This window comes from Pseudophryne corroboree, unplaced genomic scaffold (genome assembly GCF_028390025.1).
Source record: "Pseudophryne corroboree isolate aPseCor3 unplaced genomic scaffold, aPseCor3.hap2 scaffold_1290, whole genome shotgun sequence".
Lineage (NCBI taxonomy): Eukaryota > Metazoa > Chordata > Amphibia > Anura > Myobatrachidae > Pseudophryne > Pseudophryne corroboree.
The window spans coordinates 120317-143372 of NW_026967916.1; the positions used below are offsets into that span (position 1 = coordinate 120317).

Sequence of the window (23056 nt, forward strand, 5' to 3'; positions counted from 1 at the left end):
TTCAGAGAACAAATTTGTTAGCATAAAAATAAAGCCAGAAAATGAAGAGCTGTTTAATCACTCAATTGGATTTTTCTGCCAGCATATTTTTTTTCTCTGCAACCTACCGCTAAATTGTGCTTCCTAGCTGTTTTTATAAAATCACTGAATCAAATCTAACTCTGATTACATCAGGGAAGGCCAGGTACCCACACCATAACCGGGGGTTTGAAATTTTGACTTGTCTACTTAAATATCACCAAAATCTGATCACAAGGTCAATTACATCCCTGGGTGGGATTGAACCACCAACCTTTTGGTTAATAGCCAAACACGCTAACCGATTGCGCCACAGAGACACTTTGCAAAAAGTTCATACTGACAAAGGCTAATAAGCATTCATCTAGAACGTTTCCTAGAAAAACTTTAAAAAGTCAATAATCTGGAGAGTTTTTGTAAGATGTTTCTTCCATCAACCAACGAAAAAACACATTGGTACTTTCCCATGATGAGTGAGTGCTTCAGGATCTCTTGCACTTACATGTGCAGCAGAGTACTGCAATGGAAGCATGCTGGGCCGATAACCCAGAGGTAGGCAGATTGAAACTACCCTCTGCTATATGCGTTTTTTTTTAATTAAAGTAATCCAAAATTGGGATTGATATTTTAGCTCTTTTATTTTTACTTAAAGTACAATAACTTTTACCATTTTAATTTGTTTAATAGTATATTGACAGTATTGTTTTCTTTCAAAAATCCACTTAATTTTCTTTACCCTATTATTAAAATGGTAATTGACAAAAACAAACTACATTGTCACCAGAAGAGCAATACAAAATGTACAAGTGATATATTAAAATCATCTTTCCAGCTTGAATTTCAATGATGCATTGGGGCAACGATTTTGTGAGAAACATCTTCACCCTTAAATAAAGATTTTCTTAATTCCTTACCTGTATGCTAATTAGATATCACCTTGTTTTCACATTAAACAGACTTCCACATGAGAAAGCAGCAAGGATGCAGTGGCGTTAATGTTTCCTGGTGTCAACCTGTATTATTTCAGTAGATATTGAAATGACGATGCATCTTGCTGCCTTTCCAATGAAGCAAGTTTAATTTAGTAATAGGTGAAAAACCATCCCTACAAAGGTGTTAATCAGATACTTGGCTTTGTGGACACTTTTCAGAGAACAAATTTGTTAGCATAAAAATAAAGCCAGAAAATGAAGAGCTGTTTAATCACTCAATTGGATTTTTTTGCCAGCATATTTCTTTTTCTCTGCAACCCACTGCTAAATTGTGCTTCCTAGCTGTTTTTTTTTATAAAATCACTTAATCAAATCTAACTCTGATTACATCAGAGAAGGCCAGGTACCCTACACCACAAGAGGGGGTTTGAAATTTTGACTTGTCTACTTAAAGATCACCAAAATCTGATAACAAGGTAAATTACGTCCCTGGGTGGGATTGAACCACCAACCTTTTGGATAATAACCGAACACGCTAACTGATTGCGCCACAGTGACACTTTGCAAACTTACATTCTGACAAACGCTAATAAGCATTCATCTAGAACGTTTCCTAGAAAAGCTTTAAAAAGTCAATAATCTGGAGAGTTTTTGTAAGATGTTTCTTCCATCAATCAACGAAGAACATTCAAGCTGATTTCTTGCAGCAGCTGGGCACTGTAACAGCTCCAGAGCTGCTCTGTAAGGCAACTAAAAGGGTGTGGGCCCTGCAGCACTACCTGTAGTTCGCATTGTGCGTTGGAAGGCACAAAGTAAGCAGACGGGAGAAGTCAGGATAGTGCGCAAGGGCATAGAAAGGAGCGGCTCAAGAAAAGAGAAGTGGAAACAGACAGCAAACTAGGCTGGAGAGAGACCTGAGACAAAGAGATCTGAATTATATGAGAGCCGACCAGGGGAAACACAAATTATGCAGTCGAGTTTCCCACATTTGGGGAAATCGCTGGAGCAGCACACACAGAGTGCAATGGGTGAGCCTTGCCCTGGGAGAAGCACCTTCATGATCATAGTATCTCACCTGGCAGGTAAGTAGGAGTTGGGCAAGAGCTGAGGAGGGTCGCTGCTCGGGCACCCCCCTGTCAAGTGAAGGAGATCCAACTGAGGCAGCACAAGAGAACTCTCGAAAGAAGAACAAGGCTAGAGGAAGATCTGAGACACAGAAATCTGGCTTTTACCAGAGCTGACCAGAGGAAAGCACAAACACAGTCCCCCACTACCACAAATAATGCAGTCGAGTTTCCCACATTTGGGGAAATCACAGGGGTCAGCATACCCAGAATGCAATGAATGAACCTCACCCTGGGAGAACAATCTTCATGACCATGGTATCTCCTATGCAAAATAAGTATGATTTGGGATAGGGCTGGGGAGGGCCGCTGCTCAGGCACATCTCTGTCAAGTAAAGGAGATTCAACTGAGGCAGCACAAGGGAACTCTCATCTGGGGACAACAACTGCAGGGAGAACACATATTTTCAGATGAACATGGGAGGGCAGAAGGCTGCCTAATACTGAAGCACCCCCAAACAACAAACCAAATGCAACAACTAGTACAAGCATTCCTGGGGGAAGGCCTGCAGCAGATGGATTTGCATATGGTGATGTCATCCAAGCAGTGGGTCAAAGTTGGCTTCAACCCTCGTCTGCATATGAAAAGAGAAAAGGGGCGTGCAGGGCATGGCGGCCTTTTGCGGCGCTTGGATGACCCCTAGTTCGCATTAAACACCTCCACCCTACTTCGGTGTGGGGCTCATGTTGGCTATGCCCCAGCCCATGAAGCATTCAAGCTGATTACTTGCAGCAGCTGGGCACTGTAATAGCTCCAGAGCTGCTATGTAAGGCAAGTAAAAGGGTGTGGGCCCTGCAGCACTACCTGTAGTTCGCATTGTGCATTGGAAGGCACAAAGTAAGCAGATGGGAGAAGTCAAGATAATGCGCAAGGGCATAGAAGGGAGCGGCTCAAGAAAAGAGAAGTTTAAACAGACAGCAAACTAGGCTGGAGAGAGACCTGAGACAAACAGATCTGAATTATACGAGAGCTGACCAGGGGAAACACAAATTATGCAGTCAAGTTTCCCACATTTGGGGAAATCGCAGGAGCAGCACACCCAGAGTGCAATGGGTGAGCCTTGCCCTGGGAGAAGCACCTTCATGATCATAGTATCTCACTTGGCAGGTAAGTAGGAGTTGGGCTTGAGCTGGGGAGGGTTGATGCTAGGGCACCCCCCTGTCAAGTGAAGGAGATCCAACTGAGGCAGCACAAGGGAACTCTCGAAAGAAGAACAAGGCTAGAGGAAGATCTGAGACAAATAAATCTGACTTTTACCAGAGCTGACCAGAGGAAAGCACAAACACAGTCCCCCACTACCACAAATAATGCAGTCGAGTTTCCCACATTTGGGGAAATCATAGGAGTCAGCATACCCAGAATGCAATGAATGAACCTCACCCTGGGAGAACAATCTTCATGACCATGGTATCTCCTATGCAAAATAAGTATGATTTGGGATAGAGCTGGGGAGGGCCGCTGCTCAGGCACATCTCTGTCAAGTAAAGGAGATTCAACTGAGGCAGCACAAGGGAACTCTCATCTGGGGACAACAACTGCTGGGAGAACACATATTTTCAGATGAACATGAGAGGGCAGAAGGCTGCCTAATACTGAAGCACCCCCAAACAACAAACCAAATGCAACAACTAGTACAAGCATTCCTGGGGGAAGGCCTACAGCAGATGGATTTGCATATGGTGATGTCATCCAAGCAGTGGGTCAAAGTTGGCTTCAACCCTCGTCTGCATATGAAAAGAAAAAAGGGATGTGCAGGGCATGGCGTCCTTTTGTGGCGCTTGGATGACCCCTAATTCACATTAAACATCTCCACCCTCCTTCGGTGTGGGGCTCATGTTGGCTATGCCCCAGCCCCTGAAGCATTCAAGATGATTTCTTGCAGCAGCTGGGCACTGTAACAGCTCCAGAGCTGTTCTGTAAAGCATGTAAAAGGGTGTGGGCCCTGCAGCACTACCTGTAGTATGCATTGTGCGTTGGAAGGCACAAAGTAAGCAGACGGGAGAGGTCAGGATAGTGCGCAAGGGCATAGAAGGGAGCGGCTCAAGAAAAGAGAAGTGGAAACAGACAGCAAACTAGGCTGGAGAAAGACCTGAGACAAAGAGATCTGAATTATACGAGAGCCGACCAGAGGAAACACAAATTATGCAGTCAAGTTTCCCACATTTGGGGAAATCGCAGGAGCGGCACACCCAGAGTGCAATGGGTGAGCCTTGCCCTGGGAGAAGCACCTTCCTGATCATAGTATCTCACCTGGCAGGTAAGTAGGAGTTGGGCTAGAGCTGGGGAGGGTCGCTGCTCGGGCACCCCCCTGTCAAGTGAAGGAGATCCAACTGAGGCAGCACAAGGGAACTCTCGAAACAAGAACAAGGCTAGAGGAAGATCTGAGACAAAGAAATCTGACTTTTACCAGAGCTGAGCAGAGGAAAGCACAAACACAGTCCCCCACTACCACAAATAATGCAGTCGAGTTTCCCACATTTGGGGAAATCACAGGGGTCAGCATACCCAGAATGCAATGAATGAACCTCACCCTGGGAGAACAATCTTCATGACCATGGTATCTCCTATGCAAAATAAGTATGATTTGGGATAGGGCTGGGGAGGGCCGCTGCTCAGGCACATCTCTGTCAAGTAAAGGAGATTCAACTGAGGCAGCACAAGGGAACTCTCATCTGGGGACAACAACTGCAGGGAGAACACATATTTTCAGATGAACATGGGAGGGCAGAAGGCTGCCTAATACTGAAGCACCCCCAAACAACAAACCAAATGCAACAACTAGTGCAAGCATTCCTGGGGGAAGGCCTGCAGCAGATTGATTTGCATATGGTAATGCCATCCAAGCAGTGGGTCAAAGTTGGCTTCAACCCTCGTCTGCATATGAAAAGAGAAAAGGGGCATGCAGGGCATGGCGGCCTTTTGCGGCGCTTGGGTGACCCTTAGTTCGCATTAAACACCCCCACCCTCCTTCGGTGTGGGGCTCATGTTGGCAATGCCCCAGCCCCTGAAGCATTCAAGCTGATTTCTTGCAGCAGCTGGGCACTGTAACAGCTCCAGAGCTGCTCTGTGAGGCAAGTAAAAGGGTGTGGGCCCTGCAGCACTACCTGTAGTTTGCATTGTGTGTTGGAAGGCACAAAGTAAGCAGACGGGAGAAGTCAGGATAGTGCGCAAGGGCATAGAAGGGAGCGGCTCAAGAAAAGAGAAGTGGAAACAGACAGCAAACTAGGCTGGAGAGAGACCTGAGACAAAGAGATCTGAATTATACGAGAGCCGACCAGGGGAAACACAAATTATGCAGTCAAGTTTCCCACATTTGGGGAAATCACAGGGGAGCACACCCAGAGTGCAATGGGTGAGCCTTGCCCTGGGAGAAGCACCTACATGATCATAGTATCTCACCTGGCAGGTAAGTAGGAGTTGGGCTAGAGCTGCGAAGGGTCGCTGCTCGGGCACCCCCCTGTCAAGTGAAGGAGATCCAACTGAGGCAGCACAAGGGAACTCTCGAAAGAGGAACAAGGCTAGAGGAAGATCTGAGACAAAGAAATCTGATTTTTACCAGAGTTGACCAGAAGAAAGCACAAACACAGTCCCCCACTACCACAAATAATGCAGTTGAGTTTCCCACATTTGGGGAAATCACAGGGGTCAGCATACCCAGAATGCAATGAATGAACCTCACCCTGGGAGAACAATCTTCATGACCATGGTATCTCCTATGCAAAATAAGTATGATTTGGGATAGGGCTGGGGAGGGCCGCTGCTCAGGCACATCTCTGTCAAGTAAAGGAGATTCAACTGAGGCAGCACAAGGGAACTCTCATCTGGGGACAACAACTGCAGGGAGAACACATATTTTCAGATGAACATGGGAGGGCAGAAGGCTGCCTAATACTGAAGCACCCCCAAACAACAAACCAAATGCAACAACTAGTGCAAGCATTCCTGGGGGAAGGCCTGCAGCAGATGGTTTTGCATATGGTGATGTCATCCAAGCAGTGGGTCAAAGTTGGCTTCAACCCTCGTCTGCATATGAAAAGAAAAAAGGGATGTGCAGGGCATGGCGTCCTTTTGTGGCGCTTGGATGACCCCTAATTCGCATTAAACATCTCCACCCTCCTTCGGTGTGGGGCTCATGTTGGCTATGCCCCAGCCCCTGAAGCATTCAAGATGATTTCTTGCAGCAGCTGGGCACTGTAACAGCTCCAGAGCTGCTCTGTAAAGCATGTAAAAGGGTGTGGGCCCTGCAGCACTACCTGTAGTATGCATTGTGCGTTGGAAGGCACAAAGTAAGCAGACGGGAGAGGTCAGGATAGTGCGCAAGGGCATAGAAGGGAGCGGCTCAAGAAAAGAGAAGTGGAAACAGACAGCAAACTAGGCTGGAGAAAGACCTGAGACAAAGAGATCTGAATTATATGAGAGCCGACCAGAGGAAACACAAATTATGCCGTCAAGTGTCCCACATTTGGGGAAATCGCAGGAGCAGCACACCCAGAGTGCAATGGGTGAGCCTTGCCCTGGGAGAAGCACCTTCCTGATCATAGTATCTCACCTGGCAGGTAAATAGGAGTTGGGCTAGAGCTGGGGAGGGTCGCTGCTCGTGCACCCCCCTGTCAAGTGAAGGAGATCCAACTGAGGCAGCACAAGGGAACTCTCGAAAGAAGAACAAGGCTAGAGGAAGATCTGAGACAAAGAAATCTGACTTTTACCAGAGCTGACCAGAGGAAAGCACAAACATAGTCCCCCACTACCACAAATAATGCAGTTGAGTTTCCCACATTTGGGGAAATCACAGGGGTCAGCATACCCAGAATGCAATGAATGAACCTCACCCTGGGAGAACAATCTTCATGACCATGGTATCTCCTATGCAAAATAAGTATGATTTGGGATAGGGCTGGGGAGGGCCGCTGCTCAGGCACATCTCTGTCAAGTAAAGGAGATTCAACTGAGGCAGCACAAGGGAACTCTCATCTGGGGACAACAACTGCAGGGAGAACACATATTTTCAGATGAACATGGGAGGGCAGAAGGCTGCCTAATACTGAAGCACCCCCAAACAACAAACCAAATGCAACAACTAGTGCAAGCATTCCTGGGGGAAGGCCTGCAGCAGATTGATTTGCATATGGTAATGCCATCCAAGCAGTGGGTCAAAGTTGGCTTCAACCCTCGTCTGCATATCAAAAAAGAGAAAAGGGGCGTGCAGGGCATGGCGGCCTTTTGCGGCGCTTGGATGACCTCTAGTTCGCATTAAACACCTCCACCCTCCTTCGGTGTGGGGCTCATGTTGGCTATGCCCCAGCCCCTGAAGCATTCAAGCTGATTTCTTGCAGCAGCTGGGCACTGTAACAGCTCCAGAGCTGCTCTGTAAGGCAAGTAAAAGGGTGTGGGCCCTGCAGCACTACCTGTAGTTTGCATTGTGCATTGGAAGGCACAAAGTAAGCAGACGGGAGAAGTCAGGATAGTGCGCAAGGGCATAGAAGGGAGCGGCTCAAGAAAAGAGAAGTGGAAACAGACAGCAAACTATACTGGAGAGAGACCTGAGACAAAGAGATCTGAATTATACGAGAGCCGACCAGGGGAAACACAAATTATGCAGTCAAGTGTCCCACATTTGGGGAAATCGCAGGAGCAGCACACCCAGAGTGCAATGGGTGAGCCTTGCCCTGGGAGTAGCACCTTCATGATCATAGTATCTCACCTGGCAGGTAAGTAGAAGTTGGACTAGAGCTGGGGAGGGTCGCTGCTCGGGCACCCCCCTGTCAAGTGAAGGAGATCCAACTGAGGCAGCACAAGGGAACTCTTGAAAGAGGAACAAGGCTAGAGGAAGATCTGAGACAAAGAAATCTGACTTTTACCAGAGCTGACCAGAGGAAAGCACAAACACAGTCCCCCACTACCACAAATAATGCAGTCGAGTTTCCCACATTTGGGGAAATCACAGGGGTCAGCATACCCAGAATGCAATGAATGAACCTCACCCTGGGAGAACAATCTTTATGACCATGGTATCTCCTATGCAAAATAAGTATGATTTGGGATAGGGCTGGTGAGGGCCGCTGCTCAGGCACATCTCTGTCAAGTAAAGGAGATTCAACTGAGGCAGCACAAGGAAACTCTCATCTGGGGACAACAACTGCAGGGAGAACACATATTTTCAGATGAACATGGGAGGGCAGAAGGCTGCCTAATACTGAAGCACCCCCAAACAACAAACCAAATGCAACAACTAGTACAAGCATTCCTGGGGGAAGGCCTGCAGCAGATGGATTTGCATATGGTGATGTCATCCAAGCAGTGGGTCAAAGTTGGCTTCAACCCTCGTCTGCATATGAAAAGAGAAAAGGGGCGTGCAGGGCATGGCGGCCTTTTGCGGCGCTTGGATGACCCCTAGTTCGCATTAAACACCTCCACCCTACTTCGGTGTGGGGCTCATGTTGGCTATGCCCCAGCCCATGAAGCATTCAAGCTGATTACTTGCAGCAGCTGGGCACTGTAATAGCTCCAGAGCTGCTCTGTAAGGCAAGTAAAAGGGTGTGGGCCCTGCAGCACTACCTGTAGTTCGCATTGTGCATTGGAAGGCACAAAGTAAGCAGATGGGAGAAGTCAAGATAATGCGCAAGGGCATAGAAGGGAGCGGCTCAAGAAAAGAGAAGTTGAAACAGACAGCAAACTAGGCTGGAGAGAGACCTGAGACAAACAGATCTGAATTATACGAGAGCTGACCAGGGGAAACACAAATTATGCAGTCAAGTTTCCCACATTTGGGGAAATCGCAGGAGCAGCACACCCAGAGTGCAATGGGTGAGCCTTGCCCTGGGAGAAGCACCTTCATGATCATAGTATCTCACTTGGCAGGTAAGTAGGAGTTGGGCTTGAGCTGGGGAGGGTTGATGCTAGGGCACCCCCCTGTCAAGTGAAGGAGATCCAACTGAGGCAGCACAAGGGAACTCTCGAAAGAAGAACAAGGCTAGAGGAAGATCTGAGACAAATAAATCTGACTTTTACCAGAGCTGACCAGAGGAAAGCACAAACACAGTCCCCCACTACCACAAATAATGCAGTCGAGTTTCCCACATTTGGGGAAATCATAGGAGTCAGCATACCCAGAATGCAATGAATGAACCTCACCCTGGGAGAACAATCTTCATGACCATGGTATCTCCTATGCAAAATAAGTATGATTTGGGATAGAGCTGGGGAGGGCCGCTGCTCAGGCACATCTCTGTCAAGTAAAGGAGATTCAACTGAGGCAGCACAAGGGAACTCTCATCTGGGGACAACAACTGCTGGGAGAACACATATTTTCAGATGAACATGAGAGGGCAGAAGGCTGCCTAATACTGAAGCACCCCCAAACAACAAACCAAATGCAACAACTAGTACAAGCATTCCTGGGGGAAGGCCTACAGCAGATGGATTTGCATATGGTGATGTCATCCAAGCAGTGGGTCAAAGTTGGCTTCAACCCTCGTCTGCATATGAAAAGAAAAAAGGGATGTGCAGGGCATGGCGTCCTTTTGTGGCGCTTGGATGACCCCTAATTCACATTAAACATCTCCACCCTCCTTCGGTGTGGGGCTCATGTTGGCTATGCCCCAGCCCCTGAAGCATTCAAGATGATTTCTTGCAGCAGCTGGGCACTGTAACAGCTCCAGAGCTGTTCTGTAAAGCATGTAAAAGGGTGTGGGCCCTGCAGCACTACCTGTAGTATGCATTGTGCGTTGGAAGGCACAAAGTAAGCAGACGGGAGAGGTCAGGATAGTGCGCAAGGGCATAGAAGGGAGCGGCTCAAGAAAAGAGAAGTGGAAACAGACAGCAAACTAGGCTGGAGAAAGACCTGAGACAAAGAGATCTGAATTATACGAGAGCCGACCAGAGGAAACACAAATTATGCAGTCAAGTTTCCCACATTTGGGGAAATCGCAGAAGCGGCACACCCAGAGTGCAATGGGTGAGCCTTGCCCTGGGAGAAGCACCTTCCTGATCATAGTATCTCACCTGGCAGGTAAGTAGGAGTTGGGCTAGAGCTGCGAAGGGTCGCTGCTCGGGCACCCCCCTGTCAAGTGAAGGAGATCCAACTGAGGCAGCACAAGGGAACTCTCGAAAGAGGAACAAGGCTAGAGGAAGATCTGAGACAAAGAAATCTGATTTTTACCAGAGTTGACCAGAAGAAAGCACAAACACAGTCCCCCACTACCACAAATAATGCAGTTGAGTTTCCCACATTTGGGGAAATCACAGGGGTCAGCATACCCAGAATGCAATGAATGAACCTCACCCTGGGAGAACAATCTTCATGACCATGGTATCTCCTATGCAAAATAAGTATGATTTGGGATAGGGCTGGGGAGGGCCGCTGCTCAGGCACATCTCTGTCAAGTAAAGGAGATTCAACTGAGGCAGCACAAGGGAACTCTCATCTGGGGACAACAACTGCAGGGAGAACACATATTTTCAGATGAACATGGGAGGGCAGAAGGCTGCCTAATACTGAAGCACCCCCAAACAACAAACCAAATGCAACAACTAGTGCAAGCATTCCTGGGGGAAGGCCTGCAGCAGATGGTTTTGCATATGGTGATGTCATCCAAGCAGTGGGTCAAAGTTGGCTTCAACCCTCGTCTGCATATGAAAAGAAAAAAGGGATGTGCAGGGCATGGCGTCCTTTTGTGGCGCTTGGATGACCCCTAATTCGCATTAAACATCTCCACCCTCCTTCGGTGTGGGGCTCATGTTGGCTATGCCCCAGCCCCTGAAGCATTCAAGATGATTTCTTGCAGCAGCTGGGCACTGTAACAGCTCCAGAGCTGCTCTGTAAAGCATGTAAAAGGGTGTGGGCCCTGCAGCACTACCTGTAGTATGCATTGTGCGTTGGAAGGCACAAAGTAAGCAGACGGGAGAGGTCAGGATAGTGCGCAAGGGCATAGAAGGGAGCGGCTCAAGAAAAGAGAAGTGGAAACAGACAGCAAACTAGGCTGGAGAAAGACCTGAGACAAAGAGATCTGAATTATATGAGAGCCGACCAGAGGAAACACAAATTATGCCGTCAAGTGTCCCACATTTGGGGAAATCGCAGGAGCAGCACACCCAGAGTGCAATGGGTGAGCCTTGCCCTGGGAGAAGCACCTTTCTGATCATAGTATCTCACCTGGCAGGTAAATAGGAGTTGGGCTAGAGCTGGGGAGGGTCGCTGCTCGTGCACCCCCCTGTCAAGTGAAGGAGATCCAACTGAGGCAGCACAAGGGAACTCTCGAAAGAAGAACAAGGCTAGAGGAAGATCTGAGACAAAGAAATCTGACTTTTACCAGAGCTGACCAGAGGAAAGCACAAACACAGTCCCCCACTACCACAAATAATGCAGTTGAGTTTCCCACATTTGGGGAAATCACAGGGGTCAGCATACCCAGAATGCAATGAATGAACCTCACCCTGGGAGAACAATCTTCATGACCATGGTATCTCCTATGCAAAATAAGTATGATTTGGGATAGGGCTGGGGAGGGCCGCTGCTCAGGCACATCTCTGTCAAGTAAAGGAGATTCAACTGAGGCAGCACAAGGGAACTCTCATCTGGGGACAACAACTGCAGGGAGAACACATATTTTCAGATGAACATGGGAGGGCAGAAGGCTGCCTAATACTGAAGCACCCCCAAACAACAAACCAAATGCAACAACTAGTGCAAGCATTCCTGGGGGAAGGCCTGCAGCAGATTGATTTGCATATGGTAATGCCATCCAAGCAGTGGGTCAAAGTTGGCTTCAACCCTCGTCTGCATATCAAAAAAGAGAAAAGGGGCGTGCAGGGCATGGCGGCCTTTTGCGGCGCTTGGATGACCTCTAGTTCGCATTAAACACCTCCACCCTCCTTCGGTGTGGGGCTCATGTTGGCTATGCCCCAGCCCCTGAAGCATTCAAGCTGATTTCTTGCAGCAGCTGGGCACTGTAACAGCTCCAGAGCTGCTCTGTAAGGCAAGTAAAAGGGTGTGGGCCCTGCAGCACTACCTGTAGTTTGCATTGTGCATTGGAAGGCACAAAGTAAGCAGACGGGAGAAGTCAGGATAGTGCGCAAGGGCATAGAAGGGAGCGGCTCAAGAAAAGAGAAGTGGAAACAGACAGCAAACTATACTGGAGAGAGACCTGAGACAAAGAGATCTGAATTATACGAGAGCCGACCAGGGGAAACACAAATTATGCAGTCAAGTGTCCCACATTTGGGGAAATCGCAGGAGCAGCACACCCAGAGTGCAATGGGTGAGCCTTGCCCTGGGAGTAGCACCTTCATGATCATAGTATCTCACCTGGCAGGTAAGTAGGAGTTGGACTAGAGCTGGGGAGGGTCGCTGCTCGGGCACCCCCCTGTCAAGTGAAGGAGATCCAACTGAGGCAGCACAAGGGAACTCTTGAAAGAGGAACAAGGCTAGAGGAAGATCTGAGACAAAGAAATCTGACTTTTACCAGAGCTGACCAGAGGAAAGCACAAACACAGTCCCCCACTACCACAAATAATGCAGTCGAGTTTCCCACATTTGGGGAAATCACAGGGGTCAGCATACCCAGAATGCAATGAATGAACCTCACCCTGGGAGAACAATCTTTATGACCATGGTATCTCCTATGCAAAATAAGTATGATTTGGGATAGGGCTGGTGAGGGCCGCTGCTCAGGCACATCTCTGTCAAGTAAAGGAGATTCAACTGAGGCAGCACAAGGAAACTCTCATCTGGGGACAACAACTGCAGGGAGAACACATATTTTCAGATGAACATGGGAGGGCAGAAGGCTGCCTAATACTGAAGCACCCCCAAACAACAAACCAAATGCAACAACTAGTACAAGCATTCCTGGGGGAAGGCCTGCAGCAGATGGATTTGCATATGGTGATGTCATCCAAGCAGTGGGTCAAAGTTGGCTTCAACCCTCGTCTGCATATGAAAAGAGAAAAGGGGCGTGCAGGGCATGGCGGCCTTTTGCGGCGCTTGGATGACCCCTAGTTCGCATTAAACACCTCCACCCTACTTCGGTGTGGGGCTCATGTTGGCTATGCCCCAGCCCATGAAGCATTCAAGCTGATTACTTGCAGCAGCTGGGCACTGTAATAGCTCCAGAGCTGCTCTGTAAGGCAAGTAAAAGGGTGTGGGCCCTGCAGCACTACCTGTAGTTCGCATTGTGCATTGGAAGGCACAAAGTAAGCAGATGGGAGAAGTCAAGATAATGCGCAAGGGCATAGAAGGGAGCGGCTCAAGAAAAGAGAAGTTGAAACAGACAGCAAACTAGGCTGGAGAGAGACCTGAGACAAACAGATCTGAATTATACGAGAGCTGACCAGGGGAAACACAAATTATGCAGTCAAGTTTCCCACATTTGGGGAAATCGCAGGAGCAGCACACCCAGAGTGCAATGGGTGAGCCTTGCCCTGGGAGAAGCACCTTCATGATCATAGTATCTCACTTGGCAGGTAAGTAGGAGTTGGGCTTGAGCTGGGGAGGGTTGATGCTAGGGCACCCCCCTGTCAAGTGAAGGAGATCCAACTGAGGCAGCACAAGGGAACTCTCGAAAGAAGAACAAGGCTAGAGGAAGATCTGAGACAAATAAATCTGACTTTTACCAGAGCTGACCAGAGGAAAGCACAAACACAGTCCCCCACTACCACAAATAATGCAGTCGAGTTTCCCACATTTGGGGAAATCATAGGAGTCAGCATACCCAGAATGCAATGAATGAACCTCACCCTGGGAGAACAATCTTCATGACCATGGTATCTCCTATGCAAAATAAGTATGATTTGGGATAGAGCTGGGGAGGGCCGCTGCTCAGGCACATCTCTGTCAAGTAAAGGAGATTCAACTGAGGCAGCACAAGGGAACTCTCATCTGGGGACAACAACTGCTGGGAGAACACATATTTTCAGATGAACATGGGAGGGCAGAAGGCTGCCTAATACTGAAGCACCCCCAAACAACAAACCAAATGCAACAACTAGTACAAGCATTCCTGGGGGAAGGCCTACAGCAGATGGATTTGCATATGGTGATGTCATCCAAGCAGTGGGTCAAAGTTGGCTTCAACCCTCGTCTGCATATGAAAAGAAAAAAGGGATGTGCAGGGCATGGCGTCCTTTTGTGGTGCTTGGATGACCCCTAATTCACATTAAACATCTCCACCCTCCTTCGGTGTGGGGCTCATGTTGGCTATGCCCCAGCCCCTGAAGCATTCAAGATGATTTCTTGCAGCAGCTGGGCACTGTAACAGCTCCAGAGCTGTTCTGTAAAGCATGTAAAAGGGTGTGGGCCCTGCAGCACTACCTGTAGTATGCATTGTGCGTTGGAAGGCACAAAGTAAGCAGACGGGAGAGGTCAGGATAGTGCGCAAGGGCATAGAAGGGAGCGGCTCAAGAAAAGAGAAGTGGAAACAGACAGCAAACGAGGCTGGAGAAAGACCTGAGACAAAGAGATCTGAATTATACGAGAGCCGACCAGAGGAAACACAAATTATGCAGTCAAGTTTCCCACATTTGGGGAAATCGCAGGAGCGGCACACCCAGAGTGCAATGGGTGAGCCTTGCCCTGGGAGAAGCACCTTCCTGATCATAGTATCTCACCTGGCAGGTAAGTAGGAGTTGGGCTAGAGCTGGGGAGGGTCGCTGCTCGGGCACCCCCCTGTCAAGTGAAGGAGATCCAACTGAGGCAGCACAAGGGAACTCTCGAAACAAGAACAAGGCTAGAGGAAGATCTGAGACAAAGAAATCTGACTTTTACCAGAGCTGAGCAGAGGAAAGCACAAACACAGTCCCCCACTACCACAAATAATGCAGTCGAGTTTCCCACATTTGGGGAAATCACAGGGGTCAGCATACCCAGAATGCAATGAATGAACCTCACCCTGGGAGAACAATCTTCATGACCATGGTATCTCCTATGCAAAATAAGTATGATTTGGGATAGGGCTGGGGAGGGCCGCTGCTCAGGCACATCTCTGTCAAGTAAAGGAGATTCAACTGAGGCAGCACAAGGGAACTCTCATCTGGGGACAACAACTGCAGGGAGAACACATATTTTCAGATGAACATGGGAGGGCAGAAGGCTGCCTAATACTGAAGCACCCCCAAACAACAAACCAAATGCAACAACTAGTGCAAGCATTCCTGGGGGAAGGCCTGCAGCAGATTGATTTGCATATGGTAATGCCATCCAAGCAGTGGGTCAAAGTTGGCTTCAACCCTCGTCTGCATATGAAAAGAGAAAAGGGGCGTGCAGGGCATGGCGGCCTTTTGCGGCGCTTGGGTGACCCTTAGTTCGCATTAAACACCCCCACCCTCCTTCGGTGTGGGGCTCATGTTGGCAATGCCCCAGCCCCTGAAGCATTCAAGCTGATTTCTTGCAGCAGCTGGGCACTGTAACAGCTCCAGAGCTGCTCTGTGAGGCAAGTAAAAGGGTGTGGGCCCTGCAGCACTACCTGTAGTTTGCATTGTGTGTTGGAAGGCACAAAGTAAGCAGACGGGAGAAGTCAGGATAGTGCGCAAGGGCATAGAAGGGAGCGGCTCAAGAAAAGAGAAGTGGAAACAGACAGCAAACTAGGCTGGAGAGAGACCTGAGACAAAGAGATCTGAATTATACGAGAGCCGACCAGGGGAAACACAAATTATGCAGTCAAGTTTCCCACATTTGGGGAAATCACAGGGGCAGCACACCCAGAGTGCAATGGGTGAGCCTTGCCCTGGGAGAAGCACCTACATGATCATAGTATCTCACCTGGCAGGTAAGTAGGAGTTGGGCTAGAGCTGCGAAGGGTCGCTGCTCGGGTACCCCCCTGTCAAGTGAAGGAGATCCAACTGAGGCAGCACAAGGGAACTCTCGAAAGAGGAACAAGGCTAGAGGAAGATCTGAGACAAAGAAATCTGATTTTTACCAGAGTTGACCAGAAGAAAGCACAAACACAGTCCCCCACTACCACAAATAATGCAGTTGAGTTTCCCACATTTGGGGAAATCACAGGGGTCAGCATACCCAGAATGCAATGAATGAACCTCACCCTGGGAGAACAATCTTCATGACCATGGTATCTCCTATGCAAAATAAGTATGATTTGGGATAGGGCTGGGGAGGGCCGCTGCTCAGGCACATCTCTGTCAAGTAAAGGAGATTCAACTGAGGCAGCACAAGGGAACTCTCATCTGGGGACAACAACTGCAGGGAGAACACATATTTTCAGATGAACATGGGAGGGCAGAAGGCTGCCTAATACTGAAGCACCCCCAAACAACAAACCAAATGCAACAACTAGTGCAAGCATTCCTGGGGGAAGGCCTGCAGCAGATGGTTTTGCATATGGTGATGTCATCCAAGCAGTGGGTCAAAGTTGGCTTCAACCCTCGTCTGCATATGAAAAGAAAAAAGGGATGTGCAGGGCATGGCGTCCTTTTGTGGCGCTTGGATGACCCCTAATTCGCATTAAACATCTCCACCCTCCTTCGGTGTGGGGCTCATGTTGGCTATGCCCCAGCCACTGAAGCATTCAAGATGATTTCTTGCAGCAGCTGGGCACTGTAACAGCTCCAGAGCTGCTCTGTAAAGCATGTAAAAGGGTGTGGGCCCTGCAGCACTACCTGTAGTATGCATTGTGCGTTGGAAGGCACAGAGTAAGCAGACGGGAGAGGTCAGGATAGTGCGCAAGGGCATAGAAGGGAGCGGCTCAAGAAAAGAGAAGTGGAAACAGACAGCAAACTAGGCTGGAGAAAGACCTGAGACAAAGAGATCTGAATTATATGAGAGCCGACCAGAGGAAACACAAATTATGCCGTCAAGTGTCCCACATTTGGGGAAATCGCAGGAGCAGCACACCCAGAGTGCAATGGGTGAGCCTTGCCCTGGGAGAAGCACCTTCCTGATCATAGTATCCCACCTGGCAGGTAAATAGGAGTTGGGCTAGAGCTGGGGAGGGTCGCTGCTCGTGCACCCCCCTGTCAAGTGAAGGAGATCCAACTGAGGCAGCACAAGGGAACTCTCGAAACAAGAACAAGGCTAGAGGAAGATCTGAGACAAAGAAATCTGACTTTTACCAGAGCTGACCAGAGGAAAGCACAAACACAGTCCCCCACTACCACAAATAATGCAGTTGAGTTTCCCACATTTGGGGAAATCACAGGGGTCAGCATACCCAGAATGCAATGAATGAACCTCACCCTGGGAGAACAATCTTCATGACCATGGTATCTCCTATGCAAAATAAGTATGATTTGGGATAGGGCTGGGGAGGGCCGCTGCTCAGGCACATCTCTGTCAAGTAAAGGAGATTCAACTGAGGCAGCACAAGGGAACTCTCATCTGGGGACAACAACTGCAGGGAGAACACATATTTTCAGATGAACATGGGAGGGCAGAAGGCTGCCTAATACTGAAGCACCCCCAAACAACAAACCAAATGCAACAACTAGTGCAAGCATTCCTGGGGGAAGGCCTGCAGCAGATTGATTTGCATATGGTAATGCCATCCAAGCAGTGGGTCAAAGTTGGCTTCAACCCTCGTCTGCATATCAAAAAAGAGAAAAGGGGCGTGCAGGGCATGGCGGCCTTTTGCGGCGCTTGGATGACCTCTAGTTCGCATTAAACACCTCCACCCTCCTTCGGTGTGGGGCTCATGTTGGCTATGCCCCAGCCCCTGAAGCATTCAAGCTGATTTCTTGCAGCAGCTGGGCACTGTAACAGCCCCAGAGCTGCTCTGTAAGGCAAGTAAAAGGGTGTGGGCCCTGCAGCACTACCTGTAGTTTGCATTGTGCATTGGAAGGCACAAAGTAAGCAGACGGGAGAAGTCAGGATAGTGCGCAAGGGCATAGAAGGGAGCGGCTCAAGAAAAGAGAAGTGGAAACAGACAGCAAACTATACTGGAGAGAGACCTGAGACAAAGAGATCTGAATTATACGAGAGCCAACCAGGGGAAACACAAATTATGCAGTCAAGTGTCCCACATTTGGGGAAATTGCAGGAGCAGCACACCCAGAGTGCAATGGGTGAGCCTTGCCCTGGGAGTAGCACCTTCATGATCATAGTATCTCACCTGGCAGGTAAGTAGGAGTTGGGCTAGAGCTGGGGAGGGTCGCTGCTCGGGCACCCCCCTGTCAAGTGAAGGAGATCCAACTGAGGCAGCACAAGGGAACTCTTGAAAGAGGAACAAGGCTAGAGGAAGATCTGAGACAAAGAAATCTGACTTTTACCAGAGCTGACCAGAGGAAAGCACAAACACAGTCCCCCACTACCACAAATAATGCAGTCGAGTTTCCCACATTTGGGGAAATCACAGGGGTCAGCATACCCAGAATGCAATGAATGAACCTCACCCTGGGAGAACAATCTTCATGACCATGGTATCTCCTATGCAAAATAAGTATGATTTGGGATAGGGCTGGTGAGGGCCGCTGCTCAGGCACATCTCTGTCAAGTAAAGGAGATTCAACTGAGGCAGCACAAGGGAACTCTCATCTGGGGACAACAACTGCAGGGAGAACACATATTTTCAGATGAACATGGGAGGGCAGAAGGCTGCCTAATACTGAAGCACCCCCAAACAACAAACCAAATGCAACAACTAGTACAAGCATTCCTGGGGGAAGGCCTGCAGCAGATGGATTTGCATATGGTGATGTCATCCAAGCAGTGGGTCAAAGTTGGCTTCAACCCTCATCTGCATATGAAAAGAGAAAAGGGGCGTGCAGGGCATGGCGGCCTTTTGCGGCGCTTGGATGACCCCTAGTTCGCATTAAACACCTCCACCCTCATTCGGTGTGGGGCTCATGTTGGCTATGCCCCAGCCCCTGAAGCATTCAAGCTGATTTCTTGCAGCAGCTGGGCACTGTAACAGCTCCAGAGTTGCTCTGTAAGTCAAGTAAAAGGGTGTGGGCCCTGCAGCACTACCTGTAGTTCGCATTGTGCGTTGGAAGGCACAAAGTAAGCAGACGGGAGAAGTCAGGATAGTGCGCAAGGGCATAGAAGGGAGCGGCTCAAGAAAAGAGAAGTGGAAACAGACAGCAAACTAGGCTGGAGAGAGACCTGAGACAAAGAGATCTGAATTATATGAGAGCCGACCAGGGGAAACACAAATTATGCAGTCAAGTTTCCCACATTTGGGGAAATCAAAGGGGCAGCACACCCAGAGTGCAATGGGTGAGCCTTGCCCTGGGAGAAGCACCTACATGATCATAGTATCTCACCTGGCAGGTAAGTAGGAGTTGGGCTAGAGCTGGGGAGGGTCGCTGCTCGGGCACCCCCCTGTCAAGTGAAGGAGATCCAACTGAGGCAGCACAAGGGAACTCTCGAAAGAAGAACAAGGCTAGAGGAAGATCTGAGACAAAGAAATCTGACTTTTACCAGAGCTGACCAGAGGAAAGCACAAACACAGTCCCCCACTACCACAAATAATGCAGTCGAGTTTCCCACATTTGGGGAAATCACAGGGGTCATCATACCCAGAATGCAATGAATGAACCTCACCCTGGGAGAACAATCTTCATGACCATGATATCTCCTATGCAAAATAAGTATGATTTGGGATAGGGCTGGGGAGGGCCGCTGCTCAGGCACATCTCTGTCAAGTAAAGGCGATTCAACTGAGGCAGCACAAGGGAACTCTCATCTGGGGACAACAACTGCAGGGAGAACACATATTTTCAGATGAACATGGGAGGGCAGAAGGCTGCCTAATACTGAAGCACCCCCAAACAACAAACCAAATGCAACAACTAGTGCAAGCATTCCTGGGGGAAGGCCTGCAGCAGATGGATTTGCATATGGTGATGTCATCCAAGCAGTGGGTCAAAGTTGGCTTCAACCCTCGTCTGCATATGAAAAGAAAAAAGGGATGTGCAGGGCATGGCGGCCTTTTGCGGCGCTTGCATGACCCCTAATTCGCATTAAACACCTCCACCCTCCTTCGGTGTGGGGCTCATGTTGGCTATGCCCCAGCACCTGAAGCATTCAAGCTGATTTCTTGCAGCAGCTGGGCACTGTAACAGCTCCAGAGCTGCTCTGTAAGGCAACTAAAAGGGTGTGGGCCCTGCAGCACTACCTGTAGTTCGCATTGTGCGTTGGAAGGCACAAAGTAAGCAGACGGGAGAAGTCAGGATAGTGCGCAAGGGCATAGAAGGGAGCGGTTCAAGAAAAGAGAAGTGGAAACAGACAGCAAACTAGGCTGGAGAGAGACCTGAGACAAAGAGATCTGAATTATACGAGAGCCGACCAGAGGAAACACAAATTATGCAGTCAAGTGTCCCACATTTGGGGAAATCGCAGGAGCAGCACACCCAGAGTGCAATGGGTGAGCCTTGCCCTGGGAGAAGCACCTTCCTGATCATAGTATCTCACCTGGCAGGTAAGTAGGAGTTGGGCTAGAGCTGGGGAGGGTCGCTGCTCGGGCACCCCCCTGTCAAGTGAAGGAGATCCAACTGAGGCAGCACAAGGGAACTCTCGAAAGAAGAACAAGGCTAGAGGAAGATCTGAGACAAAGAAATCTGACTTTTACCAGAGCTGACCAGAGGAAAGCACAAACACAGTCCCCCTCTACCACAAATAATGCAGTCGAGTTTTCCACATTTGGGGAAATCACAGGGGTCATCATACCCAGAATGCAATGAATGAACCTCACCCTGGGAGAACAATCTTCATGACCATGATATCTCCTATGCAAAATAAGTATGATTTCGGATAGGGCTGGGGAGGGCCGCTGCTCAGGCACATCTCTGTCAAGTAAAGGCGATTCAACTGAGGCAGCACAAGGGAACTCTCATCTGGGGACAACAACTGCAGGGAGAACACATATTTTCAGATGAACATGGGAGGGCAGAAGGCTGCCTAATACTGAAGCACCCCCAAACAACAAACCAAATGCAACAACTAGTACAAGCATTCCTGGGGGAAGGCCTGCAGCAGATGGATTTGCATATGGTGATGTCATCCAAGCAGTGGGTCAAAGTTGGCTTCAACCCTCGTCTGCATATGAAAAGAAAAAAGGGATGTGCAGGGCATGGCGTCCTTTTGTGGCGCTTGGATGACCCTTAATTCGCATTAAACATCTCCACCCTCCTTCGGTGTGGGGCTCATGTTGGCTATGCCCCAGCCCGTGAAGCATTCAAGATGATTTCTTGCAGCAGCTGGGCACTGTAACAGCTCCAGAGCTGTTCTGTAAAGCATGTAAAAGGGTGTGGGCCCTGCAGCACTACCTGTAGTATGCATTGTGCGTTGGAAGGCACAAAGTAAGCAGACGGGAGAGGTCAGGATAGTGCGCAAGGGCATAGAAGGGAGCGGCTCAAGAAAAGAGAAGTGGAAACAGACAGCAAACTAGGCTGGAGAAAGACCTGAGACAAAGAGATCTGAATTATATGAGAGCCGACCAGAGGAAACACAAATTATGCAGTCAAGTGTCCCACATTTGGGGAAATCGCAGGAGCAGCACACCCAGAGTGCAATGGGTGAGCCTTGCCTTGGGAGAAGCACCTTCCTGATCATAGTATCTCACCTGGCAGGTAAGTAGGAGTTGGGCTAGAGCTGGGGAGGGTCGCTGCTCGTGCACCCCCCTGTCAAGTGAAGGAGATCCAACTGAGGCAGCACAAGGGAACTCTCGAAAGAAGAACAAGGCTAGAGGAAGATCTGAGACAAAGAAATCTGACTTTTACCAGAGCTGACCAGAGGAAAGCACAAACACAGTCCCCCACTACCACAAATAATGCAGTCGAGTTTCCCACATTTGGGGAAATCACAGGGGTCAGCATACCCAGAATGCAATGAATGAACCTCACCCTGGGAAAACAATCTTCATGACCATGGTATCTCCTATGCAAAATAAGTATGATTTGAGATAGGGCTGGGGAGGGCCGCTGCTCAGGCACATCTCTGTCAAGTAAAGGCGATTCAACTGAGGCAGCACAAGGGAACTCTCATCTGGGGACAACAACTGCAGGGAGAACACATATTTTCAGATGAACATGGGAGGGCAGAAGGCTGCCTAATACTGAAGCACCCCCAAACAACAAACCAAATGCAACAACTAGTGCAAGCATTCCTGGGGGAAGGCCTGCAGCAGATTGATTTGCATATGGTAATGCCATCCAAGCAGTGGGTCAAAGTTGGCTTCAACTCTCGTCTGCATATGAAAAGAGAAAAGGGGCGTGCAGGGCATGGCGGCCTTTTGCGGCGCTTGGATGACCCCTAGTTCGCATTAAACACCTCCACCCTCCTTCGGTGTGGGGCTCATGTTGGCTATGCCCCAGCCCCTGAAGCATTCAAGCTGATTTCTTGCAGCAGCTGGGCTCTGTAACAGCCCCAGAGCTGCTCTGTAAGGCAAGTAAAAGGGTGTGGGCCCTGCAGTACTACCTGTAGTTTGCATTGTGCATTGGAAAGCACAAAGTAAGCAGACGGGAGAAGTCAGGATAGTGCGGAGGGCTGGGTCAGTTGATTGTGGGCGAGTTTGTAAGCCATTGGCGGTGGCAGCGGGTATCGGCTCAGAGGCAGTAGCGGGCATTGGCTAAGGGTCATGGGCAGGATTCGGCGGACATTATGGCTGTAGTGCCTCACTAGCCACTGACCTCACCGCACGCCACTGTGGGACAGATGTAACATGCAGAGAGAGGTAGATTTGGGAGGGGGAATGTCCTAGCATAACTGTTAATTGCAGTGTAATACTGTAATTCAGCTGTGCAGCATTTGTGGCTAAATGTCAAAGAAGCCAGTATTTACCCTGCATGCAAAACAATAAATGTATTTGAACATACCTCCCAACTATCCCAATTTTTGCAGGACAGTCACTTTTTTGGGGAATGTCCAGCTAACCCAAACACCCCCCCCCCCCCCCTTCCCATGGGGAAGGGGGTGGATGGGGGGTGGAAGGCTCCCTGTAGCTTGTTGCTCTGCAAATATGCACATTGTGGGTAATTCAGACCTGATCGCTAGGGTGTGTTTTTTGCATCCCTGTAATCAGGTAGTTGTCGCCTACAGC

The 23056-nt window shown here is 49.1% G+C and overlaps 35 non-coding genes and 2 pseudogenes across 35 annotated transcripts; all 37 read right to left on the minus strand.

Annotated features, from left to right (window-relative positions):
* Positions 1–264: 264 nt before the first annotated feature.
* On the minus strand, positions 265–338 carry TRNAN-AUU (transfer RNA asparagine (anticodon AUU)). The gene has a single exon. It is a non-coding gene; the product is annotated as a tRNA-Asn (tRNA).
* Positions 339–1898: 1560 nt separating this feature from the next.
* On the minus strand, positions 1899–2040 carry LOC134994214 (U1 spliceosomal RNA; annotated as a pseudogene).
* Positions 2041–2192: 152 nt separating this feature from the next.
* Positions 2193–2356, minus strand: LOC134994184 (U1 spliceosomal RNA). The gene has a single exon (XR_010197358.1). It is a non-coding gene; the product is annotated as a U1 spliceosomal RNA (small nuclear RNA).
* Positions 2357–3027: 671 nt separating this feature from the next.
* On the minus strand, positions 3028–3190 carry LOC134994208 (U1 spliceosomal RNA). The gene has a single exon (XR_010197382.1). It is a non-coding gene; the product is annotated as a U1 spliceosomal RNA (small nuclear RNA).
* A 152-nt stretch (positions 3191–3342) lies between these two features.
* Positions 3343–3506, minus strand: LOC134994196 (U1 spliceosomal RNA). The gene has a single exon (XR_010197369.1). It is a non-coding gene; the product is annotated as a U1 spliceosomal RNA (small nuclear RNA).
* A 671-nt stretch (positions 3507–4177) lies between these two features.
* Positions 4178–4340, minus strand: LOC134994201 (U1 spliceosomal RNA). The gene has a single exon (XR_010197374.1). It is a non-coding gene; the product is annotated as a U1 spliceosomal RNA (small nuclear RNA).
* Positions 4341–4492: 152 nt separating this feature from the next.
* On the minus strand, positions 4493–4656 carry LOC134994185 (U1 spliceosomal RNA). Its single transcript, XR_010197359.1, has one exon. It is a non-coding gene; the product is annotated as a U1 spliceosomal RNA (small nuclear RNA).
* A 671-nt stretch (positions 4657–5327) lies between these two features.
* On the minus strand, positions 5328–5489 carry LOC134994215 (U1 spliceosomal RNA). Its single transcript, XR_010197388.1, has one exon. It is a non-coding gene; the product is annotated as a U1 spliceosomal RNA (small nuclear RNA).
* A 152-nt stretch (positions 5490–5641) lies between these two features.
* Positions 5642–5805, minus strand: LOC134994189 (U1 spliceosomal RNA). Its single transcript, XR_010197362.1, has one exon. It is a non-coding gene; the product is annotated as a U1 spliceosomal RNA (small nuclear RNA).
* A 671-nt stretch (positions 5806–6476) lies between these two features.
* LOC134994217 (U1 spliceosomal RNA) lies at positions 6477–6639 on the minus strand. Its single transcript, XR_010197389.1, has one exon. It is a non-coding gene; the product is annotated as a U1 spliceosomal RNA (small nuclear RNA).
* Positions 6640–6791: 152 nt separating this feature from the next.
* LOC134994195 (U1 spliceosomal RNA) lies at positions 6792–6955 on the minus strand. The gene has a single exon (XR_010197368.1). It is a non-coding gene; the product is annotated as a U1 spliceosomal RNA (small nuclear RNA).
* Positions 6956–7628: 673 nt separating this feature from the next.
* Positions 7629–7791, minus strand: LOC134994211 (U1 spliceosomal RNA). Its single transcript, XR_010197385.1, has one exon. It is a non-coding gene; the product is annotated as a U1 spliceosomal RNA (small nuclear RNA).
* Positions 7792–7943: 152 nt separating this feature from the next.
* LOC134994193 (U1 spliceosomal RNA) lies at positions 7944–8107 on the minus strand. Its single transcript, XR_010197366.1, has one exon. It is a non-coding gene; the product is annotated as a U1 spliceosomal RNA (small nuclear RNA).
* A 671-nt stretch (positions 8108–8778) lies between these two features.
* On the minus strand, positions 8779–8941 carry LOC134994209 (U1 spliceosomal RNA). Its single transcript, XR_010197383.1, has one exon. It is a non-coding gene; the product is annotated as a U1 spliceosomal RNA (small nuclear RNA).
* A 152-nt stretch (positions 8942–9093) lies between these two features.
* On the minus strand, positions 9094–9257 carry LOC134994197 (U1 spliceosomal RNA). Its single transcript, XR_010197370.1, has one exon. It is a non-coding gene; the product is annotated as a U1 spliceosomal RNA (small nuclear RNA).
* A 671-nt stretch (positions 9258–9928) lies between these two features.
* On the minus strand, positions 9929–10091 carry LOC134994205 (U1 spliceosomal RNA). Its single transcript, XR_010197377.1, has one exon. It is a non-coding gene; the product is annotated as a U1 spliceosomal RNA (small nuclear RNA).
* Positions 10092–10243: 152 nt separating this feature from the next.
* LOC134994190 (U1 spliceosomal RNA) lies at positions 10244–10407 on the minus strand. The gene has a single exon (XR_010197363.1). It is a non-coding gene; the product is annotated as a U1 spliceosomal RNA (small nuclear RNA).
* Positions 10408–11078: 671 nt separating this feature from the next.
* On the minus strand, positions 11079–11241 carry LOC134994218 (U1 spliceosomal RNA). Its single transcript, XR_010197390.1, has one exon. It is a non-coding gene; the product is annotated as a U1 spliceosomal RNA (small nuclear RNA).
* A 152-nt stretch (positions 11242–11393) lies between these two features.
* On the minus strand, positions 11394–11557 carry LOC134994182 (U1 spliceosomal RNA). Its single transcript, XR_010197356.1, has one exon. It is a non-coding gene; the product is annotated as a U1 spliceosomal RNA (small nuclear RNA).
* A 673-nt stretch (positions 11558–12230) lies between these two features.
* On the minus strand, positions 12231–12393 carry LOC134994212 (U1 spliceosomal RNA). The gene has a single exon (XR_010197386.1). It is a non-coding gene; the product is annotated as a U1 spliceosomal RNA (small nuclear RNA).
* A 152-nt stretch (positions 12394–12545) lies between these two features.
* LOC134994194 (U1 spliceosomal RNA) lies at positions 12546–12709 on the minus strand. The gene has a single exon (XR_010197367.1). It is a non-coding gene; the product is annotated as a U1 spliceosomal RNA (small nuclear RNA).
* Positions 12710–13380: 671 nt separating this feature from the next.
* On the minus strand, positions 13381–13543 carry LOC134994210 (U1 spliceosomal RNA). The gene has a single exon (XR_010197384.1). It is a non-coding gene; the product is annotated as a U1 spliceosomal RNA (small nuclear RNA).
* A 152-nt stretch (positions 13544–13695) lies between these two features.
* Positions 13696–13859, minus strand: LOC134994198 (U1 spliceosomal RNA). The gene has a single exon (XR_010197371.1). It is a non-coding gene; the product is annotated as a U1 spliceosomal RNA (small nuclear RNA).
* Positions 13860–14530: 671 nt separating this feature from the next.
* LOC134994202 (U1 spliceosomal RNA) lies at positions 14531–14693 on the minus strand. Its single transcript, XR_010197375.1, has one exon. It is a non-coding gene; the product is annotated as a U1 spliceosomal RNA (small nuclear RNA).
* Positions 14694–14845: 152 nt separating this feature from the next.
* Positions 14846–15009, minus strand: LOC134994186 (U1 spliceosomal RNA). Its single transcript, XR_010197360.1, has one exon. It is a non-coding gene; the product is annotated as a U1 spliceosomal RNA (small nuclear RNA).
* A 671-nt stretch (positions 15010–15680) lies between these two features.
* LOC134994213 (U1 spliceosomal RNA) lies at positions 15681–15843 on the minus strand. The gene has a single exon (XR_010197387.1). It is a non-coding gene; the product is annotated as a U1 spliceosomal RNA (small nuclear RNA).
* Positions 15844–15995: 152 nt separating this feature from the next.
* Positions 15996–16159, minus strand: LOC134994191 (U1 spliceosomal RNA). Its single transcript, XR_010197364.1, has one exon. It is a non-coding gene; the product is annotated as a U1 spliceosomal RNA (small nuclear RNA).
* A 671-nt stretch (positions 16160–16830) lies between these two features.
* On the minus strand, positions 16831–16993 carry LOC134994220 (U1 spliceosomal RNA). The gene has a single exon (XR_010197391.1). It is a non-coding gene; the product is annotated as a U1 spliceosomal RNA (small nuclear RNA).
* Positions 16994–17145: 152 nt separating this feature from the next.
* On the minus strand, positions 17146–17309 carry LOC134994183 (U1 spliceosomal RNA). Its single transcript, XR_010197357.1, has one exon. It is a non-coding gene; the product is annotated as a U1 spliceosomal RNA (small nuclear RNA).
* A 673-nt stretch (positions 17310–17982) lies between these two features.
* On the minus strand, positions 17983–18145 carry LOC134994207 (U1 spliceosomal RNA). The gene has a single exon (XR_010197379.1). It is a non-coding gene; the product is annotated as a U1 spliceosomal RNA (small nuclear RNA).
* Positions 18146–18297: 152 nt separating this feature from the next.
* On the minus strand, positions 18298–18461 carry LOC134994188 (U1 spliceosomal RNA). Its single transcript, XR_010197361.1, has one exon. It is a non-coding gene; the product is annotated as a U1 spliceosomal RNA (small nuclear RNA).
* Positions 18462–19153: 692 nt separating this feature from the next.
* On the minus strand, positions 19154–19295 carry LOC134994216 (U1 spliceosomal RNA; annotated as a pseudogene).
* Positions 19296–19447: 152 nt separating this feature from the next.
* On the minus strand, positions 19448–19611 carry LOC134994199 (U1 spliceosomal RNA). Its single transcript, XR_010197372.1, has one exon. It is a non-coding gene; the product is annotated as a U1 spliceosomal RNA (small nuclear RNA).
* Positions 19612–20282: 671 nt separating this feature from the next.
* On the minus strand, positions 20283–20445 carry LOC134994204 (U1 spliceosomal RNA). Its single transcript, XR_010197376.1, has one exon. It is a non-coding gene; the product is annotated as a U1 spliceosomal RNA (small nuclear RNA).
* Positions 20446–20597: 152 nt separating this feature from the next.
* LOC134994200 (U1 spliceosomal RNA) lies at positions 20598–20761 on the minus strand. The gene has a single exon (XR_010197373.1). It is a non-coding gene; the product is annotated as a U1 spliceosomal RNA (small nuclear RNA).
* Positions 20762–21432: 671 nt separating this feature from the next.
* Positions 21433–21595, minus strand: LOC134994206 (U1 spliceosomal RNA). Its single transcript, XR_010197378.1, has one exon. It is a non-coding gene; the product is annotated as a U1 spliceosomal RNA (small nuclear RNA).
* Positions 21596–21747: 152 nt separating this feature from the next.
* Positions 21748–21911, minus strand: LOC134994192 (U1 spliceosomal RNA). The gene has a single exon (XR_010197365.1). It is a non-coding gene; the product is annotated as a U1 spliceosomal RNA (small nuclear RNA).
* Between the last annotated feature and the right edge of the window lie 1145 nt (positions 21912–23056).